We start from the raw sequence: 22,928 nt of genomic DNA on the forward strand, positions 1-22,928 counted from the left end.
CTACTCTAAATCTATAAGCCTGTAATTCTTTTTTTTTTTTTTCAGGCAATGGGGGTTAAGTGACTTGCCCAGGGTCACACAGCTAGTAAGTGTCAAGTGTCTGAGGCCGGATTTGAACTCAGGTACTCCTGAATTCAGGGCCGGTGCTTTAACCACTTCGCCATCTAGCTGCCCCCAAGCCTGTAATTATAATGAAGATTGAGTGGCATGGCTAGGAAATGATTTTACATGGAGCTCCACTCTATGCAGGGTTGCTAGTTTGGATGATACTGAAGTAAAGTAAGATGATGTAATAAGAGTTTAGACTGTGTGGTAATGAGACTGGAAAAGAAGTATAATTGGGAGAGGTTACTGATAGGATATGAGTGATAAGGAAGCTGAGGCATTCAAAGATGACTCAGATTTTAAAATCATAGCATATGAGAGCTGGAAGAGACCCCAGGGGCCATCTAGTCCAACCTATATACAATAATAATAACCAATGGGGGCAGCTAGATGGTGCAGTGGATAAGGTACCAGCCTTGGATTCAGGAGTACCTGAGTTCAAATCCGGCCTCGGGCACTTGAAACTTACTAGCTGTGTGACCCTGGGCAAGTCACTTAACCCTCATTGCCCCACTTAAAAAAATAAATAAATAAGTGTCATAAACTTAAAAAAATAATAATAACCACTGCAACAAACCTTTTAACCTGGGCAACTGTAAGAAACATTGACAGTAGTTGGGTGCTGGATACAGAAAAACATGATAAGATAGATTTATGTAAGGTAAGTTGAGGATATAGTGGGACATCCAAGTTGTTAAAGGCTAAAATTCTAGCTAGTCTGTCTAAAATATCTAATGAGTGGTCGCCAATAAATTTTAAGCTTAACAAGAGTTAGGCTTTTAAGCATTTATTAAGGAGAATAAGAATTTGGTAAAGAGAGAGAGAAAGGCCTAGATTCCTATCTATTAAAGGGAGAGTGCATTTCTTGCTCCCTTCTCCACCAGCATCCTCAGGAAAAGGCCCTAGTTAGAGCGCCAGGCTCCCCGCTTCTTCCTCCCACAAGCAAACGTCACTTCCTGACGCCAAAGAAAAGATTCCTGGTCTTGCCCTCAAAGACCTTCACTTCATGGCGGAGCTTTTCTACAGTAAGTCTCCAGCAGGTGGCATCATTCCAATTGTTACAAAGTGCATTTGGAAAGAAAGATGGAGGAAGCTGGAGATGCTTGATAACAACAAGGGTCAACACAGACACTCTCTCTTAAATAATGATTGGAATTGGCCAATAAAAGTCTATTTTTAAAAGCATGTTTTATTATTAATATAATTTGTGATACTAAATTTGTCCTAATATTGAATCATCTTTGCATTCCTGTCTTAAATTGAACTTGATAATATTACATGTTTTTTATCATATTGCTTTATTCTATTTTCCAATGTTACTTATTTTTTATTAATTCATTATGTCGGCTTATAGTTCTCTTTCTTTGTTTCCATGGAGTTTTCCATATAATCATGTCCAGTCAACTAGTGTTAGGCTTAGAGACCATATCTCCCTGTGAGTGGGCAGCTAGATGATACAGTGAATGGAGTGCTGGGCTTGGAGTCAGGTAGAGCAGAGTTCAAATCCAGTGTCAAACATTTACTAGCTGCATGACCCTGGGCAAGTTACTTATTGCTCTATATATGTTAAATTTTATTATTATTTTGGGGTTCTTTTGCCTTTCTCAACATGGCAACTTTTTAGGTCTGGTAAGCTTCTCTATGAAAATGATAGGATCCATGTCTTTTACCCATTTTAAATTTTTTTCCTGAATCAGTATTTTTAGGTTGTATTAGAGAAACATTTTTCTCATCTTCATTTAACAAAGTATCAGTGTTATCCTTGTGAATGATATAAAAGAGTTCTGGGCTAGAAAATGGTAGATATAGATTTGTTGAGGTTGAATGACCGAACCCACATTAGTCTTCAATGGCAACATAGAAGGAGGTCTTTAGCAGTGTACTTTAAGGATCTCTAATTAAACTGGTACTACTTATAATTTTAACCAGTTACTTGAATCAAGGCATAGATCAGATGCTTATCAGACATTCAAATGGCACAAAACTGGGAGAGATAGTTAATACATGGGAAATGGAACCTGGTCCAAAAAGACTTTGACAGGCTAAAATTTTGTGCTTAATCCCATAAAATGAAATTTAATAAGGAGAAATATAAATTCTACTGCTGTTCAGTTGTGTCTGACTTTTTGTGACCCCGTAAAGGTTTTTCCTGGAAAAGATCCTGGATTGAAGATGGTGGAGGAAAGGCAGTGAGCTCCTGAACGCATGACACGATCACTCCAAAAAACATCCAAATAACATCCAAATAATGCCATAGGAAAATGCCCGGAGCAGCAAAACCCACAGAAGAATGTGCTTAAATCATCTTCTAACCAAGAACAGCTTGGAAGGTCAGAAGGAGGGAGCTGCTGTGCTGATAGAGGAGTTGAGCCCAACCCCACAGTCACCCTGACACAGATCTAGTCCCAGGAAGGCCTCACCAGAAAAGCAGACCCCCAGAGCCTCTGAATCAGCTGAAGTGCCAGCGTTGTCTGGAACTAAGCTCACAATCTGTTGAGCGGGCTGATCCCTGGGCAGGGGGGAGACTACAGGGGTCTATGCTGGTGCTAAGGCAGAACTTGGATTCTACACCCCTAATGAGAACCAGGTGGTAGGCTCCAGTAGCAGTGGCCCAGGTGGGGGAGGGGCACAGGGTTGTCGGAGCTAACACCCACAACACACAAAGCTGGTTGATTGGCAAGTTGGTGTGGGATCATCTAGGACCAGGAAACAGGCCTGGTGAGGGAAGAACCTGATTCTCCTTAAATCATACCACCTGGGATTTCTTAAGCTTGCGATACTGCAGCCTGGAAACAGTGCCCCAATTTAAGGAGCTGAAAGTCTAGTAAAAGAAAGGCAAGATAAGCTGACAGAGAAAGGTAAGGACCATAGAAAGTTTCTTCAGTAACAAGGAAGACCAAGGGGCACCCTCAGAGGAAGATGTCAACATCAGGGCCCCTATATCTAAAGCTTCCAAGAAAAATATGAATTGGTCTCAGGCCATAGAGGTGTGCAAAAAGGACTTTGAAGATAAAGTTAGAGAGGTAGAGGAAAAGATAGAAAGAGAAATGAGGGTAATGCAGGAAAGACATGAGAAAAAAGTCAACAGCTTGAAAAGTCAAATTGGCCAAATGGAAAAGGAGGTACAAAAGCTCTCTGATGAAAATAATTGCCTAAGAATTAGGATTGAACAAATGGAAGCCAGTGACTTTATGAGAAACCAAGATACAATAAAGCCAATCCAAATGAATAAAAAAAAATAGAGGGCAATGTGAAATACCTTCTGGGAAATATGCTGACCTGGAAAATAGGTCCAAAAGAGATAATTTGAAAATTATTGGTCTACTTCTAAACCATGATCAAGGAAAGAGCTTAGACACCATCTTCCAAGATATTCTCAGGGAAAATTGTCCTGAAATTCTAGAAGAAGAAGCTAAAATAGAAATTGAAAGAATCCACCTATCACCTCCAGAAAGAGATCCCAAAAGGAACACTCCTAGGAATATTATAGCCAAATTCCAGAGCTCTCAGGTCAAGGAGAAAATATTGCAAGCTGCCCAAAAGAAAGAATTCAAGGACTGTGAAGCCCCAGTCAGGATAGCACAAGATCTATCAGCTTCTACATTAAAGGACCAGAGGGCATGGAATATGATATTCCAAAGGGCAAAGGAAATGGGATTACAACCAAGAATCACCTACCCAGCAAAACTCATCATTATCTCTCAGCAGAAAAAATGGGACTTTGATGAAAAAGAAGACTTTCAGATATTTGTGATGAAAAGACCTGAACTGAATGGCAAATTGGACTTTCAAATACAAGACCCTAGAGAACTATAAAAAATTGGAGCTGGGGGACATACTCAGGGTCGTACAGTGGGTGACTGTCTTTTGTCTGAGGCTGGGTTTTGGCTGGGATCCCCCTGGGTCCAGGGGTGATGCTTTGTCCACTGTGTCACTTAGCTAGGTGATGGCATCTTTAGGATTAAATTGAGGGGTGAAGGGAATTCACTGGGGGACAGGGAAGGGCAGAAGTGAAATCCTACATGAAAGTAATAGGAAAAGGCTTATGGAGTTGGGGAAGAGAGGGGAGAGGAGCAGGGCAGTAAATGAATTTTACACTCATCAGAAAAGGCTCAAGGATGTTAAACTCATCAGAGATGCCTCAAGGAGGGACTAACAGACCCACACAACTGGGTGTAGTAATCTGTTTAATCTGGGCAGTAAATGAGCCTAATAACACTCATCAGAATTGGCTCAAAGACCTCAATCTCATTAGAATTGGCTCAAGCAGGGAATAATGTACACACTCAATTGGGTGGAGTAATCTCTCTAACCCTGCAGGAAAATAGGAGTGGAAGGGCATAAAGAGAGAGGGGCAAAAGAAGGAAGGGCAGAGTGGGGGAGGGGACAGACAGAAGCAAATCCCTTTTGAAGAGTGATAGGATGAAAGAAGATGGATAATAGAATAAATATCATAGGTAAGGGAATAGGATGGAAGGGAAATAGTTAACAATAGTAATCATGAAAAGGGGGAAAAATTGTACAAAAAATATTTATAGCAACTCTTGGTGAAGGCTAAGAATTGAGAATCAAGGGAATGTCCATCAATTGAGGAATGATGGAAAAAGCTGTGTTATATGATTGTAGTGGAATGGTCTATAAGCTACAGGAAATGACAAACAGGATGATCCCTGAAAAACCTGGAAAGACTAATGAACATCGATGTATAGTGAAGTGAGCAGAGCTGGGAGGACATTGTGCATAATGATAGCAGTATTGTTCAATAAGCAATTGTGAATGACTTAACTATTCTCAGCAGTGCAATGATCCAAGACAATCCCAAGGAACTAATGAGGAAGCTTACTATGCACCCCTATAGAAAGAACTGATAAAAAGAACACTTGTGGATTGTACATATATAACCTGATTGTGATCTTGTGCAGCAGGGAGGAAAGGCAGGGAGGGAGGGAGAAAAATTTGGAACTCTAAATCTTATGAAAATGAATGTTGAAAAGTACCCTTACATGTAACTAGAAAATAAAATAAATGTTTGTTGCTGAAAAAAAAAAAAAGATCCTGGTTTGGTTTGCTATATCCTTCTCCTACTAAATTCCTACTACATTCAAGTTTTTTTTTTTTTGACATCAGAAATACAAGATGATATGTGACTAATTAGCAGTTTATGTGGAAAAGGGTTTTAGTAAAATGTAAGCTCAATACAAGTAAACAATGTGGTACAGTACCTAAAAGCACTAAGTCAATCTTAGGTTGTATTAAAGGAATCACAGTGTCTAGAAAATAGAAAATGATATTTCTGTTGTAGTCTTCCATGGGTAGGCCACATGAATGGTGGACACCACATTTTAGAAACATTGGGAAGCTAGATACTTTCCAGAGTGACTAGAGTGGTGAAGGGCCATTAAATCATTCTAAATGAGGATCATTTGAAGGAACTGGGGATATGTAGGCTGGAAGAGAGGACATAGGTTGCTTATGATAACTGTTTTCAAGTATTAGAAAAGCTATCATGTACAAGAAGAATTACATTTGTTCTACTTGGCCTCAGAGTATAGAAATAGGAGTCATGGGAACTTTCAAAAGAGGAAAATTTACTTTTGGTATCAAGACAACTTTCTGAAATGAAATTGACCTCATGGGGAGGCTGTTTATCATGGGGCATAGTTGCATGGTGGGTAATAATAATGATAATACTAATAGTAATAATAGTAGTAATGGTAACAGTAATATAATGATGATGATAATGATGATGACAACACCAATCATAATTAATAATAATAATACACTGATAAATCTAAAACAGAATTCATCATCTTTACCCTTAATATCCTTCTTGCACTTTCCCCATTACTGTAGAGGTCAAGGCCAGGTCCCTCAGGCTCAAAACCTAAGTGTCATCCTTGACTCCTCATTCTCTCTTACTCCAACCCATATCCAATTTGTTCCCAAGGTGTATCTATTTCACCTTTTCAACATCTCTGGAATATGCCCTCTTTTCTCCTCTGACATTGCCATAACTCTAATGAAGACCCTCATCACCTCTGGCTGTTTTACTGTAATAGCCTGGTGGTAGGTCTTCCTGCCTCAAACCTCTCACCAGTCCAATATCCCCCATTCCATCACCAAAATTATTTTCTTAAAGCACAATCCTGTTGCTCCCTGCCCTCACCTCCTCTACTCTCTGTCTCCCCATAACTCAAAAGACTTCAGTAGCCTTCTATCACTTCCAGGATCAAAACCAAAATCCTCTGCTTGGCATTCTTTATAACCTATCTCCCCTCCTAACTTTCCAATCTTTTCACATCTTACTCTCTAACACATACTTTTCAATCTATTGACACTGGCCTCTTGGCTGTTTCACAAACAAGTCACTCAATCTGTAGGCACTGGGACTTTTCTCTGGTTATTCTTTATGTCTGGAATGCTTTCCATCTTCCTGACTACTGATCTTCCTGCCTTCTTTTAAGTCCTAGCTAAAAATGCACCTTCTACAAGAAGCCCTTCTCAACACTTCTTAATTCTAATGTCTTCCCTTTGTTGAAATTATTTCCTACATATCCTATACATAGCTTGTTTTGCCTATATTTGTTTGCATCTCATCTCCCCAATTAGATTGTAACATTCTTGAGGGTAAGGACTCTTTTTTTTTTTGGCCACTTTTTATTTTCCCAGTGCTTAGCACAGTGTCTGGCACATATTAGTAACAAATGTTAGTTAATTAATAATAATGATAATAATAATAATAGCAGTATTTTTATATCACTTTAAAAGGTGCAAAACCCTTTACAAATATTATCTGAACTTAGAGTGAGGAAGACCTGATTCTTTCATGAGAGTCTTTTTTTTTTCAGGGCAATGAGGATTAAGTGACTTGCCCAGGGTCACACAGCTAGTAAGTGTCAAGTGTCTGATGTCAGATTTGAACTCAGGTCCTCCTGAATCTAGGACCGGTGGCTTTATCCACTGTGCCACCTAGCTGCCCCCAGAGAGTCTTATTATATCTATGATTCTGAACTCAATCTTTCTTGGTTCTAATGTCCTTTTCTATAAAATGTATATGACAAGAGAATCTACCTCAAAGGGTTGTTGTGAGGATCAAATGAAATTTTATATATGGTATTATCATATGTATATACACCTAACACTTTTCTAACCTTATAGTGCTATGTGAATTTTGTTATTACATTTGGTATAGGTGTTTGGAACAAGAATTCACTAAGTTCCAAGATCCTGACACTAGTTGTTCTTATCTCATGGGATGGCTCTTCATGCTTTGAGGATCGTGGCCTGTGGGGGCCGATTCTATGGCTGGTATCAGACTTTGGGCCCTGAATTACCGAAGTGGATGCTGACACACCATTTGTTGACTTTCAGGTCCATTTGTGGAAATTTGCCCTGGCTTTCATCCTTTCTCCACCTCTTATGGCTTTCCAGTAGTATACAGAGTTCTTGCTAATTTTCCTAGTGTGATCCTTCTTCTGGCCCCCTCTGCCACCTCTCTGTTTACCTGAGCTAGTGCTAGCTTCCTTGTTTCAACCCTTCTGTCAGCCTCTGATCTCTTCTTGCTGTCTTATTGTGCAGTTTTGGACAAGATAGAGGAACTTGCTTCTGAATCTTTTCAGAATTCTTTCTTTATCACTGGTCTTTCTTGCTGTATTTGTTAGGGGTTCTATGGGAGAGTTGGGCTTCTTTATGATATTTCATTCCTCTATCTTAAATGGAAATCCACTCATATTTCATGATTTTGGTGACATTTTAATTATTGGCATAATTTTAGAAATAACATTTTATTAGTATTATTAACATTTTATGTAATAGTGGCTCTACTGTCTGAGGGTCAAGTCTGCTCCATTTCATACCTTTATTCCCCTCCCAATTAAGACTCTCCACTATTTCTAAAGGGTTTGGGGCAGAGGTCTTTTTATTTTGGTCATTGGAAAGAGTCCCAACTGATTGTGTTCCCTTAATTTTAAGGCCAATCACTCTAGCCTTATTTAACTATTTGACAGTCAAATTAGGTTTTATAAAGGAATATTTACTTCAAAAGAATACAAGAACAAACATCTCCCCCAATACCTGGGGAAATAATTTCTACCATTCCTACCCCCAAACACTTTACTCTTTGGATAGGGGAGGGGGATTAGGTTCATAGCTAGCTCAAGTCCTCTATAGCATTAGTTCAACAAATTCATGTTCAAAGACCAAATATTATTCTAGACTTTTGGCATCTCATGCTTTCTCTGCTGGCCTGGCTGCAAAACTGTCCTGGAATTCTGGGTTCAAAGAATCTCTGGTCTTGGACACCACTCCCTGCACCTTGGACTGAAAAGGACAAATGAAACAGACCAAAACTACAATCATGTTTCTTGGGACCACCTAGGCTGAGAGAAGGGAAAGGTGACCCATAAGCCTTTTCCTGCCTTACTTCATGGTGATACCTATTGTGAATGAATGAGTCTTTTACTAGTGAATACTATAGGAAAGATAGAAGCGTGTCCTAAGTCATGTAGTTTATATATATATATAATTTATTTATTTAGAATTTTCCCCACATTACATGTAAAAACAAATTTTCACATTGATTTTTAAAAACTTCCTGTTCCAAATTCTCTTATTCCCTCCCTCCCCACCTCTCCTTGAGAACTCAAGCAATTCAATATGTTTTACATGTGTAGTCATGTAAAACATTTCTACATTAAAACTAATAAAAAATTATACTTCAATCTGTATTCAGATACCATCATTTCTTTCTCTGTAGATGTATTGCAAGTCATGTAGTTTTAAAGGTATACACAGTTATGGTTTGCAGCCAGTGAGAGAGACTGCTCCCCACCCTATGATAGGGCAACACAGAATGTCCACCCATGTACCAGTCTTCTTGTCTCCTATAAACTGCATGGAGTCTTCCATGTGAATACTCCCATTTTAGGTGATCTAGGCATGCAGCAAACTCCCATTGCCTTTATAATAGCTTTTTTGCTTTTCCCTGATTTTGTGATTTTTGGTGAAATAGCATATGCCTAAATATATATCTATTAATTCCAGTGCTCACTTAGTTTACATATTTTTCTCACCTTCTTGTCCTTCTTTCAGTAGAATTATCAACTCTTACAGGTAAGAAATTGTTTCTCTTCTTACATGGTATCCCTGGCACCTAGTACAGTGCCTTTCACGTGTTTTAGAGTGGTTATGGGTCTGATCTCATGGTTTAATTAGTATAGAACTTTTCTGGCCCAGAACTTCTCTCCAAGCATACAGATTACAACTGATTTAACATATATAGTCTTACTTAGAAACTCTGATCAAGACCATGAGCCAAGATAATACCAAAGGACACATGCTGAAAAATGTTATCTACCTCCAGAGAGAGAACTGATGAACTCTGAGTACAGATTGAACCATACATTCTCCCTTTTCTTTCCTTTCCTTTTTTTGCTGTGGGTTGCCTCCCTGCCCCCAACATGGCTAATATGGAACCACGTTTAGAATTGCTTCACATGTACAAATTATATCATATTGTTTGCCTTCTCAATGGGTAGGCAAGGAGCAAAAGGAAAAGAGAATTTGGAACTCAAAATTTTAGAAAATGAATGTTAAAAAATTTTAAAATATGATTAGGAAATGTTTAATGAAATAAAAATATATTTAAAATAAACATAGTCTTAGGGGCAGCTAGGTGGCACAGTAGTTAGAATGCCAGGCCTGCAGTGAGGAAGACTCATCTCCCTGAGTTCAAATCTGTCCTCCGTCACTTATTAGCTATGTGACCCTGGGCAAGTCAGTTAATCCTGTTTACCTCAGTTTCCTCATTTGTAAAGGGAGATGGAGAAAGAATGACAAACTACTACAGTATTTTTGCCAAGAAAACCCCAAATGGGTTTTGTCTGAACAGCATAGATTTAGAGAGTTGCTTAGGGGGTACCAAAAATTCAAATGATTTCCTAGGATTACATAGATAATAGATATCATATGTGGGACCTGAACCCAAGTTTTCCCAATTCTGAGGCCACTCATTTAGCCAGTGATCCGTGCTGCTTCTTCCCTTACACATAGTAGAAACTCAGTTAATGTTTGTTGGATAGAATTGAACAAAGGGTGAATTACTGATTTTATAATCGAAGTCAAATGGAAAATGTTTTACTTAATAGAGTCTCAACATCACAAGAAAATTTATTTCAACCCATCTATCTGTTTAAGTGAATTGAAGATGGCATCTGAAAATGGTGAAATACTCCCTGGGCAAATAATCACAGTCAATAGATGGAGGTTAAATGTCACTGTACAAGTCAATAAGTAAAAGGAGATAAGTGTCAATAACCTTGAAAGCAGAATTTGAAGACTAAGCCACCTACGAGGAACAGATGACTTTGTTCTTGTTCTTCATAAAGCGAGATTAAAGTACCAGCTGTGTTAGCTATATGTGTGGTGTTGTGGCTAAAAGAGTCACTGTTTTTTCCACTTGAGCCCAGCCACATTGACAGTAGAATAGCAGTGGACAACACTTGGTTTTTCCCTTTCCTAATTCTGTGTGTTCTTTCTTTTCCTTGTCTTGCTTGGATCCCTTTCAACCAATTGCCTGGAACTTTTATTCTAACTGCCTTTTCTACATCAAAAGAAGTCTCCTACAAAGCAGTGCTAGAATGTTGTATAGCATCTCACTCTAAGTCAACAAGGGCAAGAATTTTGACTCACTGAATTTGAACTCAATTCCTGAGACTCAGAAATCTCCATCAGAATAATGGAATGAGGTAAAAACAAATGAAGATACAAAAAACCTCCAAAATTGTAGCTCTGTATGGATTTCTATTTTTGACACAGGTTGTTAATTTTGAATGAGGTTTTAGTTCTTGTAAATGCTGTAGGAATGGCAATTTGCTGGAACAATTTTCTGAAGATTTTCTATTTAAGTCCTCTGTACTGATGATCCAGGCAACAAGTACCACCAGGAACCCTGGAATGAGCTGGAGAGTTATACAAATATATCCCATTTTATGTGAAATATGCAGTATCATCCAGAGCAAAACTAATCTTAAAGAGTAGGAATTGGAACAAGGGAGTAGGAACTGGTGTACTCATTTGTAATGAAATGGAAATTATTAAACAGATTAGACACCATCCTATTTGTGGGAGAGACTGTGACTCATACAGTCTTTTATTTTTATTTTATTTTTTATTTTTATTTATTTTTAGTGAGGCAATTGGGGTTAAGTGACTTGCCCAGGGTCACACAGCTAGTAAGTGTTAAGTGTCTGAGGCCAGATTTGAACTCAGGTACTCCTGACTCCAGGGCCTGTGCTCTATCCACTGCGCCAGCTAGCTGCCCCAACTCATATAGTCTTAGAGCATGTATTGGTCATATTTAAAAGAAGGGCTAAATATCTTAATATATTACATACAGTACATTACAGGACATTCTTTGCTAATACTTATTTCTCCATTTTCCATCTGTCTTATAATCAGAAATCACAATTCTTGACATTCTACCACTATACTTACACTGCTCTTTCCAAAGAAAAGATAAAAATAATCACTCTTTTATTATCAAGTACTATGACATTTTTTCCAGTCCTCATCCTCCTTGACCTCTTAGGAGCATTTGGTACTCTTAACCATTCCATCCTTCTTAATATTTTCTGCTTCTTTGCCTTCCATTACACTCCATTCTCCTACCTCTCCCACCTCTGATCCTATGATGTCTTCCTGATCCCATCTGGTGAGTATCCTATAATCTAAGCCTATGAGAGCTGTAGATACTGAAGGATAATATTACTTTTCTCCTAGCCCTAGAGGATTGGCTCTTGAGAGAGATAGAAGGGTGAGCTAAGACACCATATATATGATTTGAGCAAGAAGAATGAGAGATGGAGAGAACACTCCTTACCACTGCAGCTGCTGCCACCCTTAACTGGGGGCTAAACTAGGTAGATATCACCTGGGATGAGAGATGGCATGGCTGCTGGAGTTTGCTAAGGGCCATGGTAATTTTTCTTTCCCCCATCTCTCTCTCTCTCTCTCTGTGTCTCTCTGTGTGTGTCTCTCTGTGTCTGTCTCTCTCTCATTCATTTCATTCTCTCATTCTCAAAGTGATTTCCTATTCCAAAGCTTACATCTTTTTTTCAAAATACCATTTATAATTTTTATATAATTAGCTTGAACGGTGACTAGATAAAATTTGGTCAAACATAGTTGCTTCTGATTTTTGTGTTTCATAATTTGTGAGTAGGGAATTGTAAAAGAGACATGTTTAGTGACAGAAAGGTATACACATGAAAGTAAATAAGAAAGAACACATTGTTCAAATTGTTAAGACATCTCAACTGGAGGCTCCTAAGCCCTATAAAGGAGAGTATTGTTGGTTATTATATTTTATAAACTTATCAAATCAGAGTAACAAAAATATCTTTTTGTTTTTCTCTAGGATAAAGAAGAGTAGCTAGATGGCACAGTGGATAGAGCACTGGGTTTTGAATCAGGAAGACTCAACTTCATGAGTTTAAATCTGGCCTCAGACACTTCCTAGTTGTATGTCCCCTGACAAGTCAGTTAACTGTATTTGCCTCAGTCCCTCATATGTAAAATAGGTTGGAGAAAGAAATGGCAAACCACTCCAGTATCTCTGCCAAAAAAAACCTCAAATGAGGTCACAGATTTGGGCATGACTGAAATGCTTCAACAACAACAAGGATAAAGAAGATGCAAATTTACAAAAGCAGTTGAGGATCTGTGAGTGTGTGTGTGTGTGTGTGTGTGTGTGTGTGTGTGTAGGGGCTTGGTTGTCAATCATGCTGCTTTCTCTGTTGTTTCCCTCCATACATCCAAAGAGAAATCTCTTTGTATGGGTAGAGCTAAGGGTGATAAATAGGGAGTGGCTTGACAAGAGAGGTGATGCATGATATTACAAGGATAGAAAGCAAAAGAGAGGGAATGAGAAACTCAAGAGGTAAATTTTTCTGCCTCATACAAACTACCCTCATAGATAAGCTGTTATACACCCAAACTCTTTTTTGAGTTCTCTTCCTGCATCATCAGTTGTCTCCTGTATATCTCTGTGAGCATATAACTGGCACCTCAAACTCAACATATTTAAAACTGAACTCATACTCCCTCCAAAATTTTCTCTCTTCCTAATTTATTTACTTCTGTTGTTGTTTCCTTTAGGTTAATTTATTATAGTTGCACTTGGTCTTATCTTAGTTTAAGAGGAAAAAAAAAACACATTATTCCAAAAAAGTTTCCTGTGAAGAGAATTTCTGTTATTTGTTCCATACATGCTAATCTTTCACCTTAACATCTTGTAGTTAAATTTCTAACCAAGGGCTTTTCTCCATCTACCAAAGGTATAACGTCTCTTGTACTGTATTAATCAAAAGACAATCCATGTGGAATCAATTAACCCTAATCAAGTTATTCTTACATTCTTAAATCACGTTTTAAAAAATATTTTTAAAGGACTATGAACTACAGCTAAATCTGCCTCTGTTACAGTGCTAAGTAGTCCAATTAAGGAGCCAGAAGTATGCTGCTGCATTCAGAGATGTATCTATCTGACCTTTAGTTTTATTATATGTTTTTCACCTCTTTGACTTTGGGAAAAAACACACCAACTTCCTTGCTCAGGCTTTAACTCAAAATCCATTTTTGGAGTAGATTCATAGTCAAATGAAGCCCAAGTATTTAATTTTTCTTTTCCAAGAGGCTGATGATAAGGGTGCAGAGAGGAATATGGAATAAGAAGAGGGGAACAATGAGAGGATGGAGTTGACTTGAAGGAATCACAGCATCTCAGAAATGGAATCAACTTTAGAGACCACCTAGTCTAATAAACATCTGAAGAGGAAGCTGATCTAGGGCATTACTGACCTGTGGCCACCTTGTCTTTCTTTGAAGAACTCCATTAATGGTGTAGTCACTCCCACAGCTTTTTCCAGTTTAGATGATTCACATTGTTGGGAATTTGAGATTAGGATCAAGGGTTCTTGAGACTAGTTACCATGAAACCATTGTCTAGATGGCTTTGAAAATCAGCCCACAAGAAAATTCAGGATCTAGAGCTTTGGAAGTCACCTTAGGTATCATATAATCCGATGCTTTCATCTTACAATAAGGAAACTGAGGCTGAGATGAAGGTAAATGACTTGCCTAAGGTCACAATGTTGGCAAATAGCAGAAACAGTATTCCAAACCAGCTTCTATGACAAAAAAAATCTAGTAGAACACTGACAAAATTCATGACTGTATTGACTCCTTCTATTTCCATAATTGATACAGCAACCAATTGACCTGCTCATTGTTTCTGAAACATGCTTTGTATTTTCCCTCATCTTGTGCCCCTGCTTTCTTCATGGAATACTGTCTCCCCTTTGGCTGAATCCCACTCACTTAATCCTGCATCCTCAATAAGGAGAAGATGTTGTTCCTTTGTTTCAGCTGTATCTGACTATTTGAGACCCCATTTGGGGTTTTCTTGGCAAATATGCTTGGGTGGTTTGCCATTTCCTTCTCCAACTCATTTTATAGATGAGGAACTGAGGCAAACAGGGTTAAGTGACTTTCCTAGGGTCACACAGTAAGTGTCTGAGGCCAGATTTTGAACTCAGGAAGATGAGTCCAGGCCTGGCACTATATCCACTGCACCCTAGCTGTCCCAATAAGGACATATTGTTGTAATAAAGATTCATATTTCTATAGCACTCAGGAATTTTGGGGAATGTTTTCTTTATAACAGTCCTGCAAAGTAGATATTATTAGGCATTTTACAGATTGGGAAATAGATTCAGAGCAGCTAATTGACTTGATGATTATCACATGAGCCTATGTCTCCTGACTAGATCATGGCTCTATAATTTATATCCTACTGCCTCTGATCCAATCCATATTGTCTCCTATTCCTCTGCAATCAAGAGACTTTTATCTGACTTTCTCCAGTGGCTAAAAAAATACCTTGACTTGTGCCTTGTTGTTTTGACCCAGAGAGGGTCATTGGAGTTCACCTTCACTGTTTGGGTGATTCTACAATTCTAATAGTGATATCCTGGGAAAGATTTCTCTGACCTTTGAGTAGCTCTCAGTCATCAAAGTGGCCTTGCTTAAGGTTTCAAGCTGAGTTTAACATATCATAGCTTCCACTTCCCTCCTTGCCCTTCCCCCCCTCCCCCCACTACCCACACACTATAGTTCATGGAGGGTTGAGTGAAGAGAGGGATTTTGAAATGAAAAATTTTGAATAAGTCAGAGAAGGGCCTTCGACTTCCAGAACCTATTCCCCTTCTGCAAGGAAAACTAGTAGGCTGCATCACAAGTAATATATTGCAGAAATGTGTCCACTAAAATCACCTGAGAATCTTGGGCCCATTACATGCCAGGTGGTTGGCAGGCAGCTCTGAGGTGAAGGTAAGAAATAGGAATTTCTCTAAGTCTTGTCATCCTTATAAATATCCTTGGGCACAGGATACTGTAGAGGAGAAGATATCATTAGAGGGAAAAAAAGGTTATAAAAGTTATATATTATAGAGAGGCAAAAAAAGGTTACACTTTGTGCTTTAGCATTGCCATGTTTATGTGATACTGTGATAAACACATTCTCCTTTGCTGTATTTTTGAAAGAAAGAGCACAGTTATACAAGTCAAAATCGCGTGAATAGGGATGCATTACTTCTGAGGAAACAAAAAGAAATCGAATAGGCACAGTTTTGCATGACATTTTAGACAAACAAATTGATTTCATATTGTCATTTGCCTGCCAGCACTTAAAGAGACATCTGCATATAAATCTCAGATTCCAAGAAGAATAAGCCAAAATGATAGCAGCCCTGTTAGCTTAAAAAACAACATCAAGCCAGACACTGAAGTGCATATCCAATCAAATATAGCCCTTCCACTCATGTTTAACTGAGGGAGAACCAGTGATTTTCTGTAAGCACTCAAAGCTTCAAGTAGAGGTAACAGGGACAATAACTCCCTCCAAAAAAAATCCCCCCAAACAAAACCCCCAAACTTCTTTAGGTAAGGCAATGTGGTTGGTGATAGGGTTTTGAAGATATAATAGAGAGGCCTGTTAGGTTTGATGAGCTGAGAAGCAATAGCAAAAAAGAAAAAGAAAAGGAAAAGAAAAGAAAAAAGCAACAACAAAAACAACCAACTTGGTATAAACTTCATTGTGAGAGTTTGTAGGGTTTGGCAGAGACATGTCCCCAGCTCTTAAGTGGGTTGCAAATAACAAGAGAAGAAAAAGGAGACAGATGATACAACTCAGAGACAGGCTATTTGCACTTTCAGATACACGTACCATTTCAGAAAATCTAATCTAATTGAGAGCCACTCATAGTGTAGAAGATGGAGAGTTGGCCCCTGTGCATAGAAGATCCTGGATTTCAGTCTTGCTTCTGACATATACTGGTTATGTGACCCTAGGCATATGGAGTAGATGGATAGAAATTTGAAAGGGGAACCATTAGCAGCTTGAAAGACTAGGAAAGGCTTTCAGCCTAAGATGAGCTTTGAGGTGAGTTTTGAAGGAAGCCACAGAAACTAAGAGGCAGGTGTGAGAGGTCAGAGCATTCCAAGCACAAGGGATGACTGCTGTAAAGGCATGCAAACAAGAAATGAAGTATTTGGGTTTTTTTTGAAGAAGAGCAAGTATGCCAGCATTGATGGACAGTAGAGTTCAGGGAGAGGAGTAAGAGTGTAAGAAGACTGGAAAAGCAGGAGAGGTCCAGCTAATCAGGAGCTTGAAATACCAAACAAAAGCATTTCTATTTGAATGTGAATGTCATAGGGATTCACTGGAGCTCATTGATGAGGATGGTGGAAGAGACTCAGAGGTGGGGATTGGGGATAGGGAAGGCAGGATGCTTTAGAGAAATCACCTTGGCAGCTAAATGGAGGAAAGGTTGGAGTGAGGGAAAACTGAAAGGCAATTGAAATAAGCTATACATAATAGAAATCTGCAGTTCCGTGTACAATCCTCTTTTCTATCTATATTTATGGAAATACCCATTTCAATAGGTGTTTATAATGCTCAGAATATTTTTTTTAAAAAAGTTATTGCGGTGCAGCTAGGTGGCGCAGCGGATAAAGCACCAGCCCTGGAGTCAGAAGGACCTGAGTTCAAATTCGGCCTCAGACATTTGACACTTACTAGCTGTGTGACCCTGGGCAAGTCATTTAACCCCAATTGCCTCACCAAAAAAAAAATATATATATATATATATATATATATATATATTAAAAAGTTATCGCAGTAGCCCAGACAAAAGGTAAGGTTTTTGTTTGTTTGTTTGTTTTTTGCTGGGCAATGAGGGTTAAGTAACTTGCCCAGCGTCACACAGCTAGTTAGTGTCAAGTGTCTGAGGCTGGATTTGAACTCAGGTCCTCCTGAATCCAGGGTTGGTGCTTATCCACTGCACCACCTAGCTGCCCCTGGTAATGAAAGTTTTAACTAGAGTGGTGGCTCTGTGAGTAGAAAAAGGGGGCATTAATGATGAAGGTAGAAACCACAAAATTTGTCAGTGGATTAGATGTGGGGTGAGTGACAATGAAGAGTTGAGCATGATACCAGGGTTGCACACAAGCTAGGTCACTGGGAAGATGGCAATGACTTTGACAATAATTGAGGAATTCTAAAGAGAGGAGGGGTTTTTTTGGTTTTTTTTTTTTTGTGGGTTTTTTTGTGTGTGTATGTGTGTGTGTGTGTGTGGTTTTTTTTTTTTTTTTTTTTGCACCAGAGTGGGGTCTGGGAGGATACAAGGTGAGTTCTGTTTTGGACATGTTGAGTTTGAGATGCTTATAGGATACACAGTTCAGCAGGTTTGCGAGGCAATTGGTCATATCTTAAATAGCTCAGGAGAGAGGCTAGAGCTGGAAATATAGATCTGGGAATCATCTGACTAGAGATGATAATTGAACTTATGGGAACTGATGAGACCACCATGAAATAGTATAGAAGGAAGAGAAAAGGTTTTTAATTGCAGAGTTCTATTGGTAGAGGGAATTTCCTCATAAGTGCTAGAAAAACTACAGGTCTAGCCTCCCTCCAAATCCCAACCCTGAATTGAATCATAATTCCCATTGACTTGAGGCTGAAAATCACAAAAGTCAAGGTATATCTGACTCGGCTTAATTTAAATAAGTAAGTCACTACTTGTATAAAAACAAGATCATTACACTTTGCTGTATTGAAACAGTCCACTGTTTTCCCATTTCATTCTGCTTAGCTCAAGTTCCTAGTAAATTCTCATTGGCATTATAGTCAGGTCCCCTAATAAAATAGTATTTCCACCTACACTGAATAAATGTAGTATTTACAAGAATAAAACACTTTATTCAACATTATTTCTGGTACTTATGCATCTAGCAGCATCAAAAATGTTTCTATGGAGAATGTACACTTTGGGGCAAGTCTTCAGAAATTGTTTGTTTACATAAAACCCTCCATCCAGATTCTGGAAGAAATGATGGAGCCTAGGAGAATTTTCATTTAGGCAATAAGTATGGTGGAAAAATGTTATACTTACATAGCCAACAATCCCTCCCTCCCTCCCTTCCTCCCCTTCTTCCTTCCTTCTTTTTTTTTTAAATAAAGGATTATCTTTGTAAGTTTCCAATGAATTTGCATTTGTTACTATTATTTTCCAATGGGAAAAGTAACCTTTTCTAGTGGACAGAGAGCTAGTTTCTCAGTTTTTTCAAGTTCTTTCTCTGATATATACTGGCTGCTAAACCTGAAGGTGACTTGACCCCTTAGTGTCACAAGCAATTCTCTGTGATTCACATATACTGTAGATCCTTATTCCAGCTCCTACAAACACTGAAAAATTTGATCTTTCAACAAAATTAGCTAACTACATCTTTCCTTCAGGGTTCTAGGGGTAGACCTGAGGGGTATGGTGTTGTGTTTCTAATACCATTGGCTTGAACCTTCCATTCTGGTGTTTTTTCCTTAATGCTATTTGTTGATGGTGATTAGTCACTCAGGCTTAATTAGCTATTGGGAATATTTACTAAATTGTTATAAGAATAATCGGTGTAAAACATCTCCCCTGGAAGTCTGGGGCACATACTCCTATTAGTATACACAAGATCCGGGGGTTATTGTGGTCAGACTTTGAAATAACATGACATAAAGGGGTAACACAACTCCAGGTTTCTAGAATCCTTTTGTTTCTCACTTAGAGTGCCCAAGAGGTTCCCCTTAGGCTTGATCTGTTTGTTTGTTTTTCCTTTTCCTGGTAGACTCTTTATAGAAACTTGATTTTACATCCAGTCTATCCTTATCTACCAATGAAGATGCTGTGGGGAGTATTCTTAATTTTGAAATTATTTAAAATATATTAACAGATATAATTATCAACTTCCTCCTTTTGGCTTTATTTTTCTCCCAAATTTCAAACCATCAAACCTGTCATGTAAGTGATACCAGGGCAGTTAGGTGGCTCAATGGATAAAGCACTGGCCCTGGATTCAGGAAGACCTGAGTTCAAATCCAGCCTCAGACACTTGACACTTACTAGCTGTGTGACCCTGGGCAAGTCACTTAATCCCCACTGCCCCACCAAAAAAAAAATTATAATAAAAAAAAGTAAGTGATACCAAATCTGTGTTTATTTTTCACTTAAAGCTATCAGAATATAAATTTCAGTCCTAACTACATGGGCAATGGGACAAAAACCTTACTGCCTCAAAAACTTGCTCCATTTCTTCCTTTCTCAAATAACCAGTACTTAGATGAGGAAAAGATGCTTTGGGGATGACTACATTAAATATACTTGGATGCATTTTCCTTGCCTGGACCTGCCCTTTCTAATTGATAAAAAATGTAGTCTCAGCTAGATTTCTGTAAGAATTCTGACACAAATGGAAATAGTAATAGATTGAGGAGCAAAAAAGTTGGGGTTTATTCCTTTCATTGAACCTCCCAAACTATGTAATCTCAAGCCAGGCATTCAGGTTTTTTTTGGGGGGGGGGTGCAGTTTCTTCTTTTGTAAAACAAGAGGAGCAGGACTACTCACTGGATGAGACACCTCCCTTGTGAGTGTTAATATTTGCTCTTTGAAGTCACTCACAGGGATTGTCTTTGTAATATCTCACTAAAATGCCCTTCAGAAATGGGGTATCCAGACACATTTCCTGCTCCTCCCCTGGAAAGGTAGTGATGTACAGTTTCCAGATTCCACTTTGCTCCCTCAGCTTGATGGGAAGAGTCTGTTTGGTTCGCACCCTATGCAGCAGGCAGGCTCCCCTTCCCTTCCTTGTCAGAGAGCTGACACAATAACAGGAGACAGGAACTGCTGTAGCTCAGGCACAATGGGCTGAGCTCACCAGGCAGTAATTCCAATGTAATTTTCAAAGCCAACCATCGGCCTGACTGTGTGAGAAACAAGCCACAAAAAGGCTTTTGGAAGAATTTCAGGATCATCTATTTTCCACATGACTTGAACTCATACACTTTGAATGAGATCCAAGTTGCAGACTAAATTGTATACACCTGACAATACAAGCACCATACACATGTAAAACTAAATATGTCTTTTGTGAACTCTGTAGACAAATCTTAAATGACTGTATATTAAATGCATGACAGAGAATTTGAAGTATAAAGGATTTTTATTGTAAAACTTCTTGGTTCTTAGACCACCTACTTACTGATAAAATATCTGGTTTTAGAAAATAGTACTTTTTTCTTTGGTTTGCATAACCTATTTTTCAAAGGAAAGTACTGTTGTAAAAATTTTTGGAAGGTGTTTTTTTTGGACTTCCAGAAAGCATACATGCTCACTGGCTAAACAATTCTACTTAATATTATGCCAGTTATTGGACACACTTGAATAAGGGGATACCTCTTGAGGCTCAGGTGACCCTTAAAATCAATTATAGTAAAAGCTATTTTATCTCACATGCTAGTAACCAAAGCTCTCTGTTTAACTGACTTCTACATCTCGACAGAATAATAGTGATTAGTGTTTGTAATGACAACTCTGAAGCACCACAAGACCCCCAGATGATCTTATGAATCATTTAAGATGTTTGTGAATTATGAAGTCCCTTTATTCTGTCATAATCTTTTAACATTCTACCTTCCCTGTGCCCTGATCTTTGTGCTCACCACAGCCTTGAGTCTCTCTACTGCTAAATAATTTCCCAGGCCATCACCCCAGTACTGACTACATTCTAACCTTTCCAATCCTTCCCTGTTGATGAACAGGTTCAATCATCCACTGGCCACTACTCTCAAATTTCTTGCCCTGTTCTATATATAAACTCCAATTATGTATTACTCCCACTATCTTCCTTCTTCATTCCTAATCATATGGTGTCTACTTCAAACTTGTGTTATCCCAATGGACCTTCACTCCAACAAGGCAATGCTTCTACTTAGATTTTTCTATCCCATTAACCAAAAGGGCTGTTCCAAACTTCCTCCTCTCTTCCCAATTTTCACATAGCAGCCACTCTTCAGCTCTCTCAGCTGAGCATCTTGCATCATACTTTACCCCTTCTCTTGTATTAAGTCTATTTACTGAGCACTCTCCTCCTTTTTTAAAATTTCATATGCCTGTGACATCATTGTCTACTATTTCCTCCTTCATTAAAGTCTTTCATGAAGAGCTAACCCTTCTTTTCATGTCAAGGCAAAGTCTTCTGCATGCTCTCGTAATCTCATCTCCTCCTATCTTCTCTCATAGATTGTCACTACTATCCCCCTACTTTTCTCTAATTTTAAATGTCTTTTACTTTCCTGCACGTGCAACTATTCTTTTCTCATCAATACAGAAAACTAAAACAAAACCTCACTAGATTCTACTATTCCTTCCTATTATCATCTCTTCTCCCTTTCTCAGCTAAACTTCTAGAAAAAACCCACCTACCCTCGAGGCCTCTGTTTTTTCTTCTCTCATTTTCCTTTAAACCCTCTGCAGGCTCACTTCCAACTAACTCATACACAAAAAAGAAGAGGCAAGATAAGCTCATAGGGAAAAACACTAGCAACTGAGGGATCTAGGAAAGACCTCTTACAGAAGTGACATTTGAACTGAGTCTTGAAGGAAGTTGGAATTCTGAGAGAATTCTGAGAGATGGAGTGGAAGAGGGAGAACATTCTAAGCATAGAGGGCAGACAATGAAAGGAATGGAAATGGAAGAGTGAGTGTCTTATTTTAGGAGTATCCACTCAGGCAGTATGGCTGGACTATGTAAGGCATATGAAGAAGATTCATTTTTATAAAATATTGTCACTGATTGGCTGTTCCTTCAACTTAGTATTCTGAATTCAATTAAGCATTTGGGACCATTTACAGGGATGGTCATCAATTGGGGAGTGGCTGAACAAGTTGCAGTATAGAATTGTGATGGAATAGTACTGTCCTATAAGCAATGATGAGCTCAGTGATTTTAGAAAAAAACATAGAAAGACTTGCATGAAATAATGAAGAGCAAAATGAGTAGAAAAAAATAACATTATATACAGTAACAGAAATATTGTTTTGGTTTTTTTGGGTGGGGCAATGAGGGTTAAGTGACTTGCCAAGGGTCACAAAGTTAGTAAGTGTCAAGTGACTGAGGCCAGATTTGAACTCAGGTCCTCCTGAGTCTAGGGCCGGTGCTTTATCCACTGTGCCACCTAGCTGCCCCCAGCAATATTGTTTTAAGAATGACTTTAAGTGAATAAGTTATTTTGTTTATTATAAATACCCAAATTCCAAATTAAGTATGAAGAAAGATGGTATCTGTAGCCAGAGAAAGAACTGAATAGAAGTAGTCTTAGAATAATATATATATATATATATATATATATATATATATATATATATATATATATATATATGTCTAA

This window comes from Dromiciops gliroides, chromosome 1 (assembly GCF_019393635.1).
Source record: "Dromiciops gliroides isolate mDroGli1 chromosome 1, mDroGli1.pri, whole genome shotgun sequence".
NCBI lineage: Eukaryota > Metazoa > Chordata > Mammalia > Microbiotheria > Microbiotheriidae > Dromiciops > Dromiciops gliroides.